This window comes from Thalassophryne amazonica, chromosome 5, assembly GCF_902500255.1.
Source record: "Thalassophryne amazonica chromosome 5, fThaAma1.1, whole genome shotgun sequence".
Taxonomy (NCBI): domain Eukaryota; kingdom Metazoa; phylum Chordata; class Actinopteri; order Batrachoidiformes; family Batrachoididae; genus Thalassophryne; species Thalassophryne amazonica.
In genome coordinates, this window is record NC_047107.1 from 10,556,996 (window position 1) to 10,573,629 (window position 16,634).

General features: G+C 44.3%; 1 protein-coding gene and 1 long non-coding RNA gene across 4 annotated transcripts in view; both read left to right on the top strand.

Annotated features, from left to right (window-relative positions):
• The window catches only part of LOC117510099 (citron Rho-interacting kinase), a 582,117-nt gene that overhangs the window by 541,317 nt on the left and 24,166 nt on the right, over positions 1-16,634 (top strand). The gene's annotated exons all lie outside the window — the stretch shown is intronic.
• LOC117510102 lies at positions 1,253-15,874 on the top strand. Its single transcript, XR_004560615.1, has 3 exons — positions 1,253-1,262; positions 6,714-6,719; positions 15,791-15,874. It is a non-coding gene; the product is annotated as an uncharacterized LOC117510102 (long non-coding RNA).

The window sequence follows — 16,634 nt, forward strand, 5'->3', positions numbered from 1 at the left end:
AGGATTTAGAGGCTACCGTTACTCAAGATTATGACCAGTTAGAAGCAGAGATAGAGTGCCGCCATGGCTCAATGTTTTCATAACTGGACATTCCACAACAGAATGCATGTTCCCAAATGCATGAACTGATTTGAGTTATTAAAAAGTGGTTAGAAGCAAACAAGAAAAGCCCTGTTGAAATTATAGAGACTTTGGTAATGGACCACTATCTAGAAATAATTTAAAAAAGAGATAATTAATTACCAAAAGTTTACAACGGTCATGGAGTTAGTACAGGCCATAGAACACTACTAAACTGTCACTGACATTCCACCCAGTCCGAAAAGAGATGGAAGCTCCTGGCCCCACCCAGTTAAGTGTGGCCACTCAGAAACTTTCCACAATGGTTAGCCCTCCCTTGGGCCAGCCAAAAAATATTTTTAATCAGACATCACAAATGTCCCAGACCTTGGAGTCATGTCAGTGCTATTGCTGAAGGGGGCTGAGGCATATTTCCTGGCAATGGGAGAAAACTGATGAGCCTATGCCCACTGCCGACTCTGCCGACAGCCCTCATACCCACTTTGCTTCTCTCCTGGGAGAGAATGGAGATACCACACCCATGTGCCCTGTCATGGTAAACCAGTGTGATGTTGAAGCCCTGCTAGATTGAGGAAGTGCTCAGACTCTGGTCCAGGAGGCTGTGCTGGCCACTTCAGCTCTTCCTAAAGGCAATTCTATACCTATAGTCTGTGTCCATGCGGGCACCCGTGAGTATCCCACAACTTCTGTAAAGCTCACTACAACCAAAGGCTGTTTTGATAGTGAGATAGGAGTAATTAAGACATTTCCAGTATCGGTACAGATTGGTTGAGACTGCTCTGTCCATTTCTCTGGAGCAAAACCAAAACAGACTCAGCTGAGAACCTCAAACATAAGCCTCACCAGCAAAAGTATCCAAATAATCCTTGTGTTAAACAGTTCAAAAGCTGCTCAGCTCCACAAACGTTAGCCCAGACCTTAACCAATCAGTTGCAGGACCAAGACCTTAGTAATGCCATCAAAAATGTCCAGGTGCTGGAGGGGGCTCCAGTGGATGAAAGGACTATTCCTTCCTATCCTCATTTTGCAGTAAAAACAGCCTCTTTTATCAAGTGAGAAAAATTAAGGAGAAAGTAGTGTAACAAGTTCTGATTCCACAACCTCACCATCGTATATTCTTACAGTTAGCCCACACCCATTTCTTAGAAGCTCATCTGGGAGTAGAGAAATCTAAGGAGATGGTGCTGCAGAGGTTCTTTTGGCCAGGAGTCCATAAGGAGGTAGACAACTTTTGTCGCAGGTGCCCAGAATGCCAGACAAATGCATCAAAACCAACATACAAAAAACCCCTAGATCCCTTTGTCAATAACTGAAACCCCTTTTCAAAGGGTGGGAAGAGATATTGTTGGGCCACGTCCCAAAATTTCTTGGGGACACCAATACATTCATAGTGGACTATGCCACCTGATATTCAGAGGCTGTCCCTTTAAGAAAGACTAATGCACAACAAACTTCAAAAGAACTGTTCCTCGTTAGCTGCAGGGTGGGGATTTTCCCAAAGAGATTCTCACTGATCAAGGGGTCCCCTTCATGTCTAGGGACATCCTGGAATTGTGTGCTCTTTTGAACATGAAACATGTGAGGACCTCAGTGTACCACCCTCAAACATATGGACTAGTCGAACGGTTTAATAAGAAATGCTAAGGAAGGCCATCAACAGAGATGGAAGGAACTGGGACCAGCTGCTGCTCTACCTTCTGTTTGCGGTAAGAGACGTTCTTCAGTCTTCTATTATGTTTTTTCCTTTTGAGTTGCTATATTCTCACAAACCTAGGGGTATTCTGGATATAGCCAAGGAGACATGGGAGGAGAAACCCTGCCCCATCACACAAAGGTAGAACACATAGGGGCTATGCAGGAAAGAATGGCAGTGATGATGTCCATCATGAGAGAGCATATGCTAAAAGTGCAGAGTGCAGTTTATAACTCAGTAGCCCAACCCAGAGAGTTTAAATCCTGCAAGCTTTTGGCTAGTTGTCAGGGCCTTTTTAAGTCATTGAAAAGGTTGGGTAGGTTAACTGCCAAGTCCGACCACCGGGGAAGAGGAAAGGTAAGCAAGTTTATCATGTTAACCTGTTAAAGAAATAGCATGATCAAGAGGCCCTATTTACTTCTCTGCCCCTTAGAGAGGCAAAGGAACCTGCTCGGGATCAAGTGCAACTTGGACCGGACCTCATCCCTCAACAACTGCAGCAAGCAATGGAGCTAGTGGATGGTAAACAGGATGTGTTTGCAACACTTCCAGGATGCACCCACTTGGTGGAACATGAGATCTTTACTCATCCAAAAAAAAAAAAAAACAGTGACACAAAAGCCGTATTGAGTGCCAGAGGCTCACAAGAAACTAATTGAAGTGGAGGTAAGGAAAATGTTGGAAATTAATATTATTGATAAAGTGCTTAGTCCAGCCCTATCATCCTGAGTGACAAGCCTGACAACATGATACATTTTTGCCATGCCCCGTGTTGATGAGCTGATTGAAAGTCTTGGTAACGCCCATTTCATAACCACCCTCAATCTTACAAAAGTTTATTGGCAGGTCCCCCCTGTCTGCAGAGACAAAAGACAACCTTTGCTACACCAGGAGGCCTGTGGTAGTACTGGATGTTGCCCTTCAGTCTGGTTGGAGCCACTGCCACTTTTCAATGGTTGATGGATCAGGTACTTCAACCACACAGAGAATATGACACTAATCCCGGGTGCAGAAAATTCTGCAGTAACTTCGGGAAATCCAAAGAAGTGCAAGCTGGCCTTCAGTGAAACCAATGATTTGGGGTACACTATTGGGAGTGGCCTTGTGAAGCCCCAAGATGCCAAGCTGAGTGCCCTTCAGAATTGGCCAAAACCCATGACCAAGAAGCAGGTGAGATCGTTTTTAGGCCTTGTAAATTATTACAGATGGTTTATTCCTGAAATTCAATCAATCAAATCATCAAATAAAGCTGGGTATTTTTCCTGGTGTTAATGGCAGATGCTAAGCTCTCAGCAACTGAATTAGACACCTGGTCATGGTGCCAGCAATTGTGCTTATCGGCAAGAGCCTTTGAGCAGCTGTTGAGAAGATGTTGTAATGAGATATTCCACAGAAAAGCTGGCTTGAAGGTGTCTCACGCTTCCCTCTGAGATGGAGGGTTTCTGGGCTTATTGTTAATGTTGAATGTACAGTACAGCTATGCAGTTGTAAAGCTACAGTGGAGAGGCACATTTAAACATCGGCAAGTTTCAAAATGAACTTTGATTCAGCTTCTCTGACTTTGGCTTTCTTCTACATTGGGAGGATGCAGCAGCCCCAGCCTTTGATGAGCCCAGCAGCTGGCAATCAATCAATCAATTTTCAATCAATCAATTTTATTTATATAGCGCCAAATCACAACAAACAGTTGCCCCAAGGCGCTTTATATTGTAAGGCAAGGCCATACAATAATTATGTAAAACCCCAACGGTCAAAACGACCCCCTGTGAGCAAGCACTTGGCTACAGTGGGAAGGAAAAACTCCCTTTTAACAGGAAGAAACCTCCAGCAGAACCAGGCTCAGGGAGGGGCAGTCTTCTGCTGGGACTGGTTGGGGCTGAGGGAGAGAACCAGGAAAAAGACATGCTGTGGAGGGGAGCAGAGATCGATCACTAATGATTAAATGCAGAGTGGTGCATACAGAGCAAAAAGAGAAAGAAACAGTGCATCATGGGAACCCCCCAGCAGTCTACGTCTATAGCAGCATAACTAAGGGATGGTTCAGGGTCACCTGATCCAGCCCTAAGTATAAGCTTTAGCAAAAAGGAAAGTTTTAAGCCTAATCTTAAAAGTAGAGAGGGTGTCTGTCTCCCTGATCTGAATTGGGAGCTGGTTCCACAGGAGAGGAGCCTGAAAGCTGAAGGCTCTGCCTCCCATTCTACTCTTACAAACCCTAGGAACTACAAGTAAGCCTGCAGTCTGAGAGCGAAGCGCTCTATTGGGGTGATATGGTACTACGAGGTCCCTAAGATAAGATGGGACCTGATTATTCAAAACCTTATAAGTAAGAAGAAGAATTTTAAATTCTATTCTAGAATTAACAGGAAGCCAATGAAGAGAGGCCAATATGGGTGAGATATGCTCTCTCCTTCTAGTCCCCGTCAGTACTCTAGCTGCAGCATTTTGAATTAACTGAAGGCTTTTTAGGGAACTTTTAGGACAACCTGATAATAATGAATTACAATAGTCCAGCCTAGAGGAAATAAATGCATGAATTAGTTTTTCAGCATCACTCTGAGACAAGACCTTTCTGATTTTAGAGATATTGCATAAATGCAAAAAGCAGTCCTACATATTTGTTTAATATGCGCTTTGAATGACATATCCTGATCAAAAATGACTCCAAGATTTCTCACAGTATTACTAGAGGTCAGGGTAATGCCATCCACAGTAAGGATCTGGTTAGACACCATGTTTCTAAGATTTGTGGGGCCAAGTACAATAACTTCAGTTTTATCTGAGTTTAAAAGCAGGAAATTAGAGGTCATCCATGTCTTTATGTCTGTAAGACAATCCTGCAGTTTAGCTAATTGGTGTGTGTCCTCTGGCTTCATGGATAGATAAAGCTGGGTATCATCTGCGTAACAATGAAAATTTAAGCAATACCGTCTAATAATACTGCCTAAGGGAAGCATGTATAAAGTGAATAAAATTGGTCCTAGCACAGAACCTTGTGGAACTCCATAATTAACTTTAGTCTGTGAAGAAGATTCCCCATTTACATGAACAAATTGTAATCTATTAGACAAATATGATTCAAACCACCGCAGCGCAGTGCCTTTAATACCTATGGCATGCTCTAATCTCTGTAATAAAATTTTATGGTCAACAGTATCAAAAGCAGCACTGAGGTCTAACAGAACAAGCACAGAGATGAGTCCACTGTCCGAGGCCATAAGAAGATCATTTGTAACCTTCACTAATGCTGTTTCTGTACTATGATGAATTCTAAAACCTGACTGAAACTCTTCAAATAGACCATTCCTCTGCAGATGATCAGTTAGCTGTTTTACAACTACCCTTTCAAGAATTTTTGAGAGAAAAGGAAGGTTGGAGATTGGCCTATAATTAGCTAAGATAGCTGGGTCAAGTGATGGCTTTTTAAGTAATGGTTTAATTACTGCCACCTTAAAAGCCTGTGGTACATAGCCAACTAACAAAGATAGATTGATCATGTTTAAGATCGAAGCATTAAATAATGGTAGGGCTTCCTTGAGCAGCCTGGTAGGAATGGGGTCTAATAAACATGTTGATGGTTTGGATGAAGTAACTAATGAAAATAACTCAGACAGAACAATCGGAGAGAAAGAGTCTAACCAAATACCGGCATCACTGAAAGCAGCCAAAGATAACGATACGTCTTTGGGATGGTTATGAGTAATTTTTTCTCTAATAGTTAAAATTTTGTTAGCAAAGAAAGTCATGAAGTCATTACTAGTTAAAGTTAATGGAATACTCAGCTCAATAGAGCTCTGACTCTTTGTCAGCCTGGCTACAGTGCTGAAAAGAAACCTGGGGTTGTTCTTATTTTCTTCAATTAGTGATGAGTAGAAAGATGTCCTAGCTTTATGGAGGGCTTTTTTATAGAGCAACAGACTCTTTTTCCAGGCTAAGTGAAGATCTTCTAAATTAGTGAGACGCCATTTCCTCTCCAACTTATGGGTTATCTGCTTTAAGCTACGAGTTTGTGAGTTATACCACGGAGTCAGGCACTTCTGATTTAAAGCTCTCTTTTTTAGAGGAGCTACAGCATCCAAAGTTGTCTTCAATGAGGATGTAAAACTATTGACGAGATACTCTATCTCACTTACAGAGTTTAGGTAGCTACTCTGCACTGTGTTGGTATATGGCATTAGAGAACATAAAGAAGGAATCATATCCTTAAACCTAGTTACAGCGCTTTCTGAAAGACTTCTAGTGTAATGAAACTTATTCCCCACTGCTGGGTAGTCCATCAGAGTAAATGTAAATGTTATTAAGAAATGATCAGACAGAAGGGAGTTTTCAGGGAATACTGTTAAGTCTTCTATTTCCATACCATAAGTCAGAACAAGATCTAAGATATGATTAAAGTGGTGGGTGGACTCATTTACTTTTTGAGCAAAGCCAATAGAGTCTAATAATAGATTAAATGCAGTGTTGAGGCTGTCATTCTCAGCATCTGTGTGGATGTTAAAATCGCCCACTATAATGATCTTATCTGAGCTAAGCACTAAGTCAGACAAAAGGTCTGAAAATTCACAGAGAAACTCATAGTAACGACCAGGTGGACGATAGATAATAACAAATAAAACTGGTTTTTGGGACTTCCAATTTGGATGGACAAGACTAAGAGTCAAGCTTTCAAATGAATTAAATCTCTGTCTGGGTTTTTGATTAATTAATAAGCTGGAATGGAAGATTGCTGCTAATCCTCCGCCCCGGCCCGTGCTACGAGCATTCTGACAGTTAGTGTGACTCGGGGGTGTTGACTCATTTAAACTAACATATTCATCCTGCTGTAACCAGGTTTCTGTAAGGCAGAATAAATCAATATGTTGTTCAATTATTATATCATTTACCAACAGGGACTTAGAAGAGAGAGACCTAATGTTTAATAGACCACATTTAACTGTTTTAGTCTGTGGTGCAGTTGAAGGTGCTATATTATTTTTTCTTTTTGAATTTTTATGCTTAAATAGATTTTTGCTGGTTATTGGTGGTCTGGGAGCAGGCACCGTCTCTACGGGGATGGGGTAATGAGGGGATGGCAGGGGGAGAGAAGCTGCAGAGAGGTGTGTAAGACTACAACTCTGCTTCCTGGTCCCAACCCTGGATAGTCACGGTTTGGAGGATTTAAGAAAATTGGCCAGATTTCTAGAAATGAGAGCTGCTCCATCCAAAGTGGGATGGATGCCGTCTCTCCTAACAAGACCAGGTTTTCCCCAGAAGCTTTGCCAATTATTTATGAAGCCCACCTCATTTTTTGGACACCACTCAGACAGCCAGCAATTCAAGGAGAACATGCGGCTAAACATGTCACTCCCGGTCTGATTGGGGAGGGGCCCAGAGAAAACTACAGAGTCCGACATCATCTGCAGTCCTCTGCAGATGATCAGTTAGCTGTTGAAGCTAACTGATCATCAAAATGATCAGTTAGCTTGATCAGCAATCAAAACAGCCGAGGCGGAAACAAGGCAAGAGGGGTAGCCTGCATGCTAGGCTAAAACCTAGGGCTACCAGGCAGCTGTTACCTAGCTTGCTGCTGGCTAACACCTGCTCCTTTGAAAATAAGATGGATGAGCCGAGAACAAGGATTGCAACTCAGTGTAAGATCAGAGAGTGTTCTCACTTTCAAGAAAAACTGGCTGATGGAAGATATGCCAGACTCGAAGAATCATCTCCAGTATTTTCAAGTTTCACTTATTTGGAGTGAGACTAACCCTTTAAAGTACTCCTGTCAGGTCTCATGCATTTGGCATGAGTCTCATCATGTTGTCCCGCTCTCATGACATTCTGAAACATTTCACCACTATGACCTGCAAGACTAGATTTGGTGGAAAATAACTCCTTGAGTGTATCTCAACTTGAAAGGTCTGCATCTCGAGACGCACACTGTTCATTGAGGTGACCGGACATTAGCATCGGGCAAACACAGAGGTGGCGGCATCTGTGTTTATGTAAACAAGGGTTGTGTTCAGATGTACAAACCATAGAAAAACACTGTTCACCGGACATTGAACTGTTGATAGTGAAGTGCAGACCTTTCTTCCTGGCTTGTGACTTTAGCACTGTGTTTATCAATCAGTCAATTTCATTTATATAGCACCAAATCACAACAAACAGTTGCCCCATGGCGCTTTATATCGTAAGGCAAGGCCATACAATAATTACGTAAAAACCCCAACGGTCAAAACGACCGTTGTGAGCAAGCACTTGGCGACAGTGGGAAGGAAAAACTCCCTTTTAACAGGAAGAAACCTCCAGCAGAACCAGGCTCAGGGAGGGGCAGTTTACATACATACCACAGCTGTTTACATACCACCCTCTAGCATACTAGGCCAGGTGCATGATATCATCAACAAACAAGAGACCAAACACTCAGACACTGTATCTGTCATAGCCGGGGATTTTAATCACTGCAACCTCAGGACTGTTCTCCCTAAGTATTATCAGCACGGAAGCTTTCCAATGAGGGAAACATTCTAGACCAGGTTCCCCCCCACCACCCAGTAAGTAAAGCTGTTAAATTTTGGAATGAAGAAACTAAACTAGTGCTTCAGGACTGCTTTGGCTGTACAAACTGGGATGTGTTTAGAACTGAGGTTTTGAAAGAGGATGGTACTGTATGCTTGGACAAATATGCCTCTGCAATTATCAGCTGCACTAGCATGTGCGTAAGAGACTGTTATTCCCACAAAACACTGCAGAAAATACCCCAACCAAAATCTCGATGCATGTGGGAAGGACTCCAACACATCACGGACTTCCAGCAGAAGAGCAGCACAGTCACATCCAGCAAAGCCACACTGCTCACTTTGAGGCCCAAGATAGTGATCAGCAGGAAAGGATGTTGGCAAGAAGAGAATGCATGACTTATCACCCATGGTGACATTAGCAGAAGTGCGCAAATCCATAGAAAGCAACTGACCCAGATAACATCCTTGGCCATGCACTTAGGGTTCGCTCATCAGAGCTAGCTGGTGTGTTTGCTGACATACTCATTCTGTCCCTTGCACAAGCCTCTGTACCCGCCTGTTTTAAGTCCACCACTATAGTGCCCGTCCCCAAGACAAACACTGTCACCTGCCTAAATGACTTGAAAGGATAGTCATGACCCACATTAAAAAGACCCACATCCCAGACACCGTAGACCCCGCACAATTTGCATATCACCATAACCAGTCCTCTAATGATGCAGTCCACACAGCCCTCACACACTTAAAGAGCAGAGACACATATGTCAGAAGGCTGTTCATGGATTACAACTCAGCATCAACACAGTTATCCCCCATTATAAGGTCCTCACACTCACACTGACACCCTCTCTCTGTAACTGGTTGCTGAATTTTCTAACAGGCAAACCCCAGTCAGTTAAGCGTCACAACCGCACATCCAGCATAAGAACTGTGAGCTCGGGACACCACAAGGCTGTGTGCTGAGCCTCCTGCTCTACACACTCTTCATGTATGACTGTGTAGCCTCCCAGAACAACACCAGCATCATTAAATTTGCGGATGACACCACAGTCATCGGTCTGATCACTTGTGAGGATGAGACAGCATATAGAAGAGAGGTGGCAGATCTGGTAGCCTGGTGTCGCAACAATAATTGGTACCTCAATGCAGACAAGACCAAAGAGATGGTTACTGATACAAGGAGGAGGAGTGGGGAACTGCACACACCACTCTACATTGATGAGACAGAGATAGAGTTGGTGAAAGCCTTCAAATTCCTTGGCACTCACATCAGTGATGATCGTACCTGGTCTTACAACACCAGACAGATCATCAGAAAGTCCCAACAGAGACTGTACGTTCTGAGAAGATTGAGGAAATTTGATATGTCAGTCAAAATTCTCAACAACTTCAACAGGTGTATGACTGAGAGTGTCCTGACCACTGCCATCACAATCTGGAATGGTAATCACACAGTCCAAGACAGGAAGGCTCTCCAGCATGTGATAGTAGTTAGCACTGTTGCCTCACAGCAAGAAGGTCATGGGTTCACTCCCCACCTGTGAGCTTTCTGTGTGGAGTTTGCATGTTCTCCCCAGGTTTGTGTGGGTTTCCTCCGGGTGTTCCGGTTTCCTCGCACATTTAAAGACATGCAGGTTAGGTGAATAGGAACGTTATAATTGTCCAGGTCTCCCTTGCAAAAGAGGTCTTGAGCCCAATGGGACTAACCTGGTAAAATAAAGGTTAAATAAATAAAAAAAATAAATTAAGACCTCACAGTAGCTCTCTGGGCAGCCTTGCCCTCACTGTAGGACATTTACCAAACCAGAGTCCTACGTAGGACACGCAACCTCATCAGGGACAGTACACACCCCCAATACTCACTCTTCATACTCCTACCATCAGTCTGAAGGAACAGTTTCGACCCGCAGGCCATTAGGTTTCTCAATAACTCTCTTACACACTCCACCACCTGAGTCACTGTTATTTCACTGTCATTCTTCTCCTCATCATTATTACTATCATCCTCTAAGTATTTATTGTAACAGCTCTGTTCACTGTTTATGCATTCATGCACCTTATGACTCCTGCACAGCACGAAATGCTGCTAAACTACACAGTTGCACAGAATTGCCAATATTGCATAAATTGCACATTTGCACATCCTCTAAACTGTACATCCCTGTACAGTTTAGAGGTACATACATTCTTCAGTCACACACAGTTCACACGTTCTTTTATAATGTGTGAACTTTCTCCATGCTAATTTTCTAGGTAGAATGATCAGAGGGGGGTTCACGAAGTATCATGAGGAGTTGTGTCTTCTGGAAAGGCTTCCTGCTTTTTCTGTCTTGGACCCTGGTCTGTATGTGATTGTGAATAGAAGTCTGCCAAAAAAGCCCACCTTGTTATCCAGCACCTTTCAAGATAAAATCACACAGTGCTTCACAGCAAAAAATACAACAGTAACACAGAAATGAAAACAGCATGAACAAAAAACTACAATGCAAGTCTGTACAAATGGATCTTGAGCTTCCCTTAAAAGGTTCCAACAGAGTTCACAGAACACAGATGCAATGGCAGTACATTCCACAGTTTGGGAGCCACAACTTCACACGCACAGTCTCCTTTAGTCTTCAGCCTTGACCCAGGGAAAATCAACAAGTTCGGGTCCAAGGACCTCAGAGACCTGCTTTTTACATAAATGTGCAAGAGTACACTGATGTAGAGTGGCATTTGTCCGTACAGAGTCCTAAAAGTCACCCCTAGTATTTTAAATTGCAGTCTGAACTGAAGGAGAAGCCAATGCAAAATGACAGAATGGTTGTTACCTGAGACCTCTTAGATGACCTTGTAAGGAGCCTTGCAGCAGCATTCTGGACTGTTTGTAAGTGATCAGTAGAAGACTCACTGAGGCTAAGGAACAGCTAATTACAACAGTCGAGACGTGAAGAAAGAAAAGCATGGATGGTCAGAGTGGTGTCAACTCAGAACATGGTGCCATTTTGGTTCCAACTGTGCTGAACTGCTGAATGAACCTTTTATGTTTTCAACATTTTTTTTTCAATCATTTAACCACATACAGCAACACATCCAGGTACAGGTGCTATCAAAATATAAACATAGTTAAGCTATCAAATTTACATACATTTACAATTTATGATGACTTATTTCATTAATTTAAAGCCTGATTTATGCTTCTGCAGCTCTTTAACTCCATGTCATGCAATAACATTCATGACAGTTTTAAAGTTCTCCGTCTCTGGATTATGCTTTATTGTGGACTAATCTGACCCTCAACAAGCTTTTCTTTCTACATTCATCACCTCCAGTTCAAAGGTACATTTTCCTGTTTTACCAACTTCACGCTGTAAATGTGCAGACTTTTCCGATTCATTTTTAATCAGCGTGTGCACTATAAAAACTATTTAATATGGTGGGAGACGAAGGGGTGAAAGCAGAAAAGTGTCAAATCACAGCCTTTAGTGTTTGATTTAACCAGACTGCATGTCCGAGTCTGAGCACGGTGTGAAAAAATAAACGGCCGGGCTTTTAATCATGGAAATGACTCCGGTTCCACATACAAGGGGTTTAGTATAAATACATTGTGATTGGATGGGACATTTTATCCGATGTGAGCGAAAATCCGTTGTACAAAATCTGTTATATAGGGTGTTTATTACATGAAAAATAATACAAAACTTTCAGACTTTTTTCATCTGGTGACTGCGAATTTCTGGTTTATACGATGGCGGTTTAGTTGAGTTTTACTGTACATGGGACTGAACAATAAATTTATCTACCACACAAAGCTTTGACGATGAAGTCAGCTTCCAATAAAGTCGGCTGACTTTATTTTCCCAAATTTTTCTTCTGTTTGGATCTGTAGGGAATATGTACATATTGAAGCCCTTGTTGTGTCTATTTGTGTATCCAAATGCACAACAACCCGGCATTTTCAGCAAATAAATAAATAAAATAGCTGAATTTACTTGGAGACACATTAACAGCGAATGCTATTTTGAACCCAAGATGGCACCATGAGTCACGTGACCGTTTTTTTTCCCGACTTGTAATATCGCCACTCTCTCAATTAAGACACACTTGTCATTTCCAGCTCAGCTTGACACAGTGTTTCTAAGGCAGTCAATGTTCTGTAAATTGAAGAAGCAAGATTGCACAAGACACGTAATCTGTGTCAAAATTGAGAGCCTGGTCAAATGTAACACCCAGATTTCTGTGTGCTGAGTGAACAGAAGAGGACAGAGAGCCAAAGTTCTTAATCACTGAGGGGACAAACTCATCAGGGGCAAAAACAAGAACTTCAGTAGCAGTACTGAATCTGATGGTGCCTTCTATGTCCTCATGGAAGGATGCAATAATGCTGAGCAGGCCTCCGGGGTACCCGATCTTTTGCAGGAGATTGAACAATCCCTCTCTACTGACAAGGTCAAAAGCCTTTGTAAGGTCACTGAAGGCTATGTACAGAGGTCTGTGTGTTCCCGACACTTCTCTTGTAACTGGTGGAGTGAGACGATCATGTCTAGTGTATATCTGCCTGATTTAAAACCACCCTGTCAGACTCAGGGTAGACACCCAATGTCAGAGTTTCTGGTCTGGAAAGAAGAACATAGGCAAAAACCTTTCCAACAATGCTCAGCAGTGATATGCCTCTGTAGTTGTTACAAGCTGAGGAGGTGACGGTCCGATTTTACTGCTTTTGATGATGTCTGGAGGGATTCCATCATTTCCTGTGGCTTTGCCCTTGGAAACGCAGTCGATAGCTTTCCTAAGCTCAGCCAGGGATGGTTTTTTATCCAGTTCTTCCATGCTGGGGAAATCTGGTATGGCACTGAGTGCCACATCAGCAACAATATTTTTGGTGCCATAAAGTTTCAATTTCAATTTATTTTCATCTTAAAGTAAAAGGTAGTTTTGTATCCATCTGCCAATCTGTTCTTTGGGGTCAGTGATCATTTCACCAGACTTAGATTTTGGGGAAGGTATTTTAATGGCTGGTGGTGCAATTGCTGTTTGGATGCCGTAGTCATGCCTTTAGCAGTTCCTGTTTCAGCAGAGGTCTGAATGTTTTCACTCAGCTTTAGTCAATATTGATTTGCACAGTGACGTGCAGTGTGTTGGGCCTGTCTTGTGGCAGCTCTGACAGCATCTAGGGTCTGCCTGTTGGGGCACTGTTTGTAGGCCTTATGGACTGCCTTGTTGGCTTCTGTCACCGGCTTCATTTTAGCCCAGTGTGACTCAAACCAGTCATTGTTCTTGTGCTGTCTACGCCCATAGATGGCAAATGCAGAGTTGTATATGGTGTCCTGAAGATCATTCTACATAGAGTCTGCACAGTGATTGTGAGCTACTGGGTCTCTGACAGATAGTGTTGTGAAAATACCCAAGACAGAGGTTAGGACTCGAATGCAGAGAAACAGACTGTGAGTAGCAAAAATATAACAATTTATTTTGTAAGGGAATGTAAAGTAGAATGGAATGAACAGATAAATCAAACACTGGAGGAGGGAGAGACAAGCCAGGGTGCTGCATTGAAGGTGCACTCCCAAACCAGGTAGCTGAAGTTGAACCAGAGTAGGACCAGGTGGCTGACCAAGCTGATTGAGTCCAAAATCTGAAAACACAGAGAACAGGGTCAGTAGGCAAAAACCAGGGAAAACAAGAAACATAAGACACCAAGCTGTAGCCAGATACCCCGAAGGCAAACTGAGTTTCCGGTGTCTGAGTGGTATAAATACAGGTGTGGTTGATTGCGGTCAGGTGAGTCCCATAGCTCCATGAGTCAGTCAGAGAAAACAGGAAGGGAGGGGGAGTGAGGCAGCAGGCAGCAAGCACAACAGTACCCCCCAACGGGAGCCCCTTGGCAACCTGGGCAACCGGTCCGGGTGGACCCGATAGAAGTCACAGATGAGGGAGGGGTCTAGAATGAGGCCCCGGAACACCCAGGAGCGCTCCATACACCTCCCAGTCCACCAAATACTGCAAACCATGACACCGGCGATGCACATCCAGGATCCGACGGACAGTCCAGGCCGAAAGGCCATCCACAATCTGGGGGGGGGGCTGGCGGAGGGAATGAGGCACTGATGTGCACAGGCTTGAGACGAGAAACATGAAACACTGTCTGGATCTGGAGGCCGCTTGTACCCGCGATCTAGTTTTTTCGGTCATGACCCAACCCTCATGACCATAGGTGAGAGTAGGAATGAAGATTGACCAGTAGATTGAGAGCTTCACCTTTTGGCTCAGCTCCCTTTTCGTCCCAACAGTATGGTAGAACAAATGCAACACCGCCCCTGCTGCGCTGATTCCCCAGCCAATCTCACGCTTCATTGTCCCTTCACTCGCGAACAAGACCCCGAGGTACTTGAACTCCTTCACTTGGGGCAAGACCACATTCCCTACCCAGAGTAGGCAATCCAACAGTTTCCTGCTGAGAACCGTGGCCTCAGATTTAGAGGTGCTGATCTTCATCCCAGGCGCGTCATACTTGGCTGTAAACCGATCCAGTGAGCCAACAGGACCACATCATCTGCAAAAAGCATTGATGAGCCCACCAAACTGCAAACCCTCCTCCTCCCGACGACGCTTCGATATCCTGTCAGTGAATAACACAAACAGGTTCAGTCGGACGGCTTCCTTGACCACCACGGTGTTTGAGGGTTGCCAACCCTTGAGGCACCTAAGACCTTCAGGCCCCAGCTCCCCACTGCAGCTTCAGCAGTGGAAGCTTTGAACATTGGCCATTCTGATTCAATGCCTCCAACCTCCAACCTCCACAGGGATGCTAGAAAAGCACTGCCGGAGGTGTGAGTTGAAGATCTGTCTATCTGTCGCCCCAAAGTCCTCCCCCACCCTCTGATTGAACGCACCACCAGATACTGATCAGTTGAAAGCTCTGCCCCTCTCTTCACCCAGGTATCCAGTATATACATGTGGCCTCAGATCAAATGATGCGATCACAAAATCGATCATCAATCTTCTGCCTAGGGTGCTCTGGAACCATGTACAAATAAATAAATGGACTGCATTTATATAGCGCTTTTCCATCTGCATCAGACTCAAAGCGCTTTACAGTTATGCCTCACATTCACCCCGATGTCATGTACACTTATGAGCATCCTTATGTCCGAACATGGTGTTTGTTATGGACAGTCTGTGACTAGCACAGAAGTCCAACAGCAAACGACCGTTCAGGTTTAGATTGAGGAGGCCGTTACTCCCAATCACACCTCTCCAGGTGTCTCTTTCATTGCCCATGCATGTGTTGAAGTCCCATAGCAGAACAGTGGAGTCTCCCACCGGAGCCCCATACGGGACTCCACTCAGGGACTCCAAGAAGGCCGAATAAACCAAACTGCTGTTCGGTGCATATGCATAAACAACAGTCAGTTTCCCCTCTGCCACCAGAAGGCACAGGGAGGTGACCCTACTGGGGTAAACTCCAATGTAGCAGTGGGTAAGTATCTCCACACCCACCTGGCACCTCACACCCTGGGCCTCTCCAGAGAAGAATAAGGTCCAACCCCTATCAAGGAGAGTGGTTCCAGAGCGAAGGCTGTGTGTAGAGGTGAGGCCCACCAGTTCTAACTGGTATTGCTCCACCTCCAAGCTCCGGCTCCTTCCCCTACAGTGAGGTAACGTTCCACACCCCCAGAGCTAGCCCATGATGCCTAGATGTGGCCCGCTGAAGCCCTCGACTTTCACTGCCACCATGGGACAGCGCACCTGACACCAGCGGATCCACCTGCGGTTGGTGAGCCAACAGGGTGGAGATGGAAGGTCCACATTGCCTTTTCGGGCTGTGCCCGACTGAGCTCCATGGCAAGCCCAGTCACCAGGCACTTGTTGATGTGCCCTACACCCAGGCCTGGCTCCAGATGGGGCCCCGGGCTTCCTCTGGGCTGGGTCATATTTCCTCTGCCTCATTCTGTCATGGTGTCTTGTGAACCATTCTTAGTCTGGCCTCTCACCTGAGACCAATTTGCCATGGAAGACCCTGCCAGGAGCACAAAGGCTGTAGAGAACACAGCTCTCAGGTTCATAGTGGCACACAAACCTCTCCACCACGATAAGGTGATGGTTCCCGGAGAGGCAGTGCAGGAACCATCACCAGTCCATCTCCAAAATCTCAAAAATATCTTCTGTTTTCCACAGCCACATGAAGCATGGTCAACCCCTTGGCCTTCTTCAGTTACCTTATGTGCTGGATCTTACATAGAAAATCACACAATGTGGCCAAAATATCAACGATGATGCACCTTCACAATGCAAGTGACACTCCTCATCTTAAAAATTTGCCAGGCGAGCTTGAGTTGGTGCAGAAGCAGGGTATTTCAGCAGATACCCTAGATATAAGATCA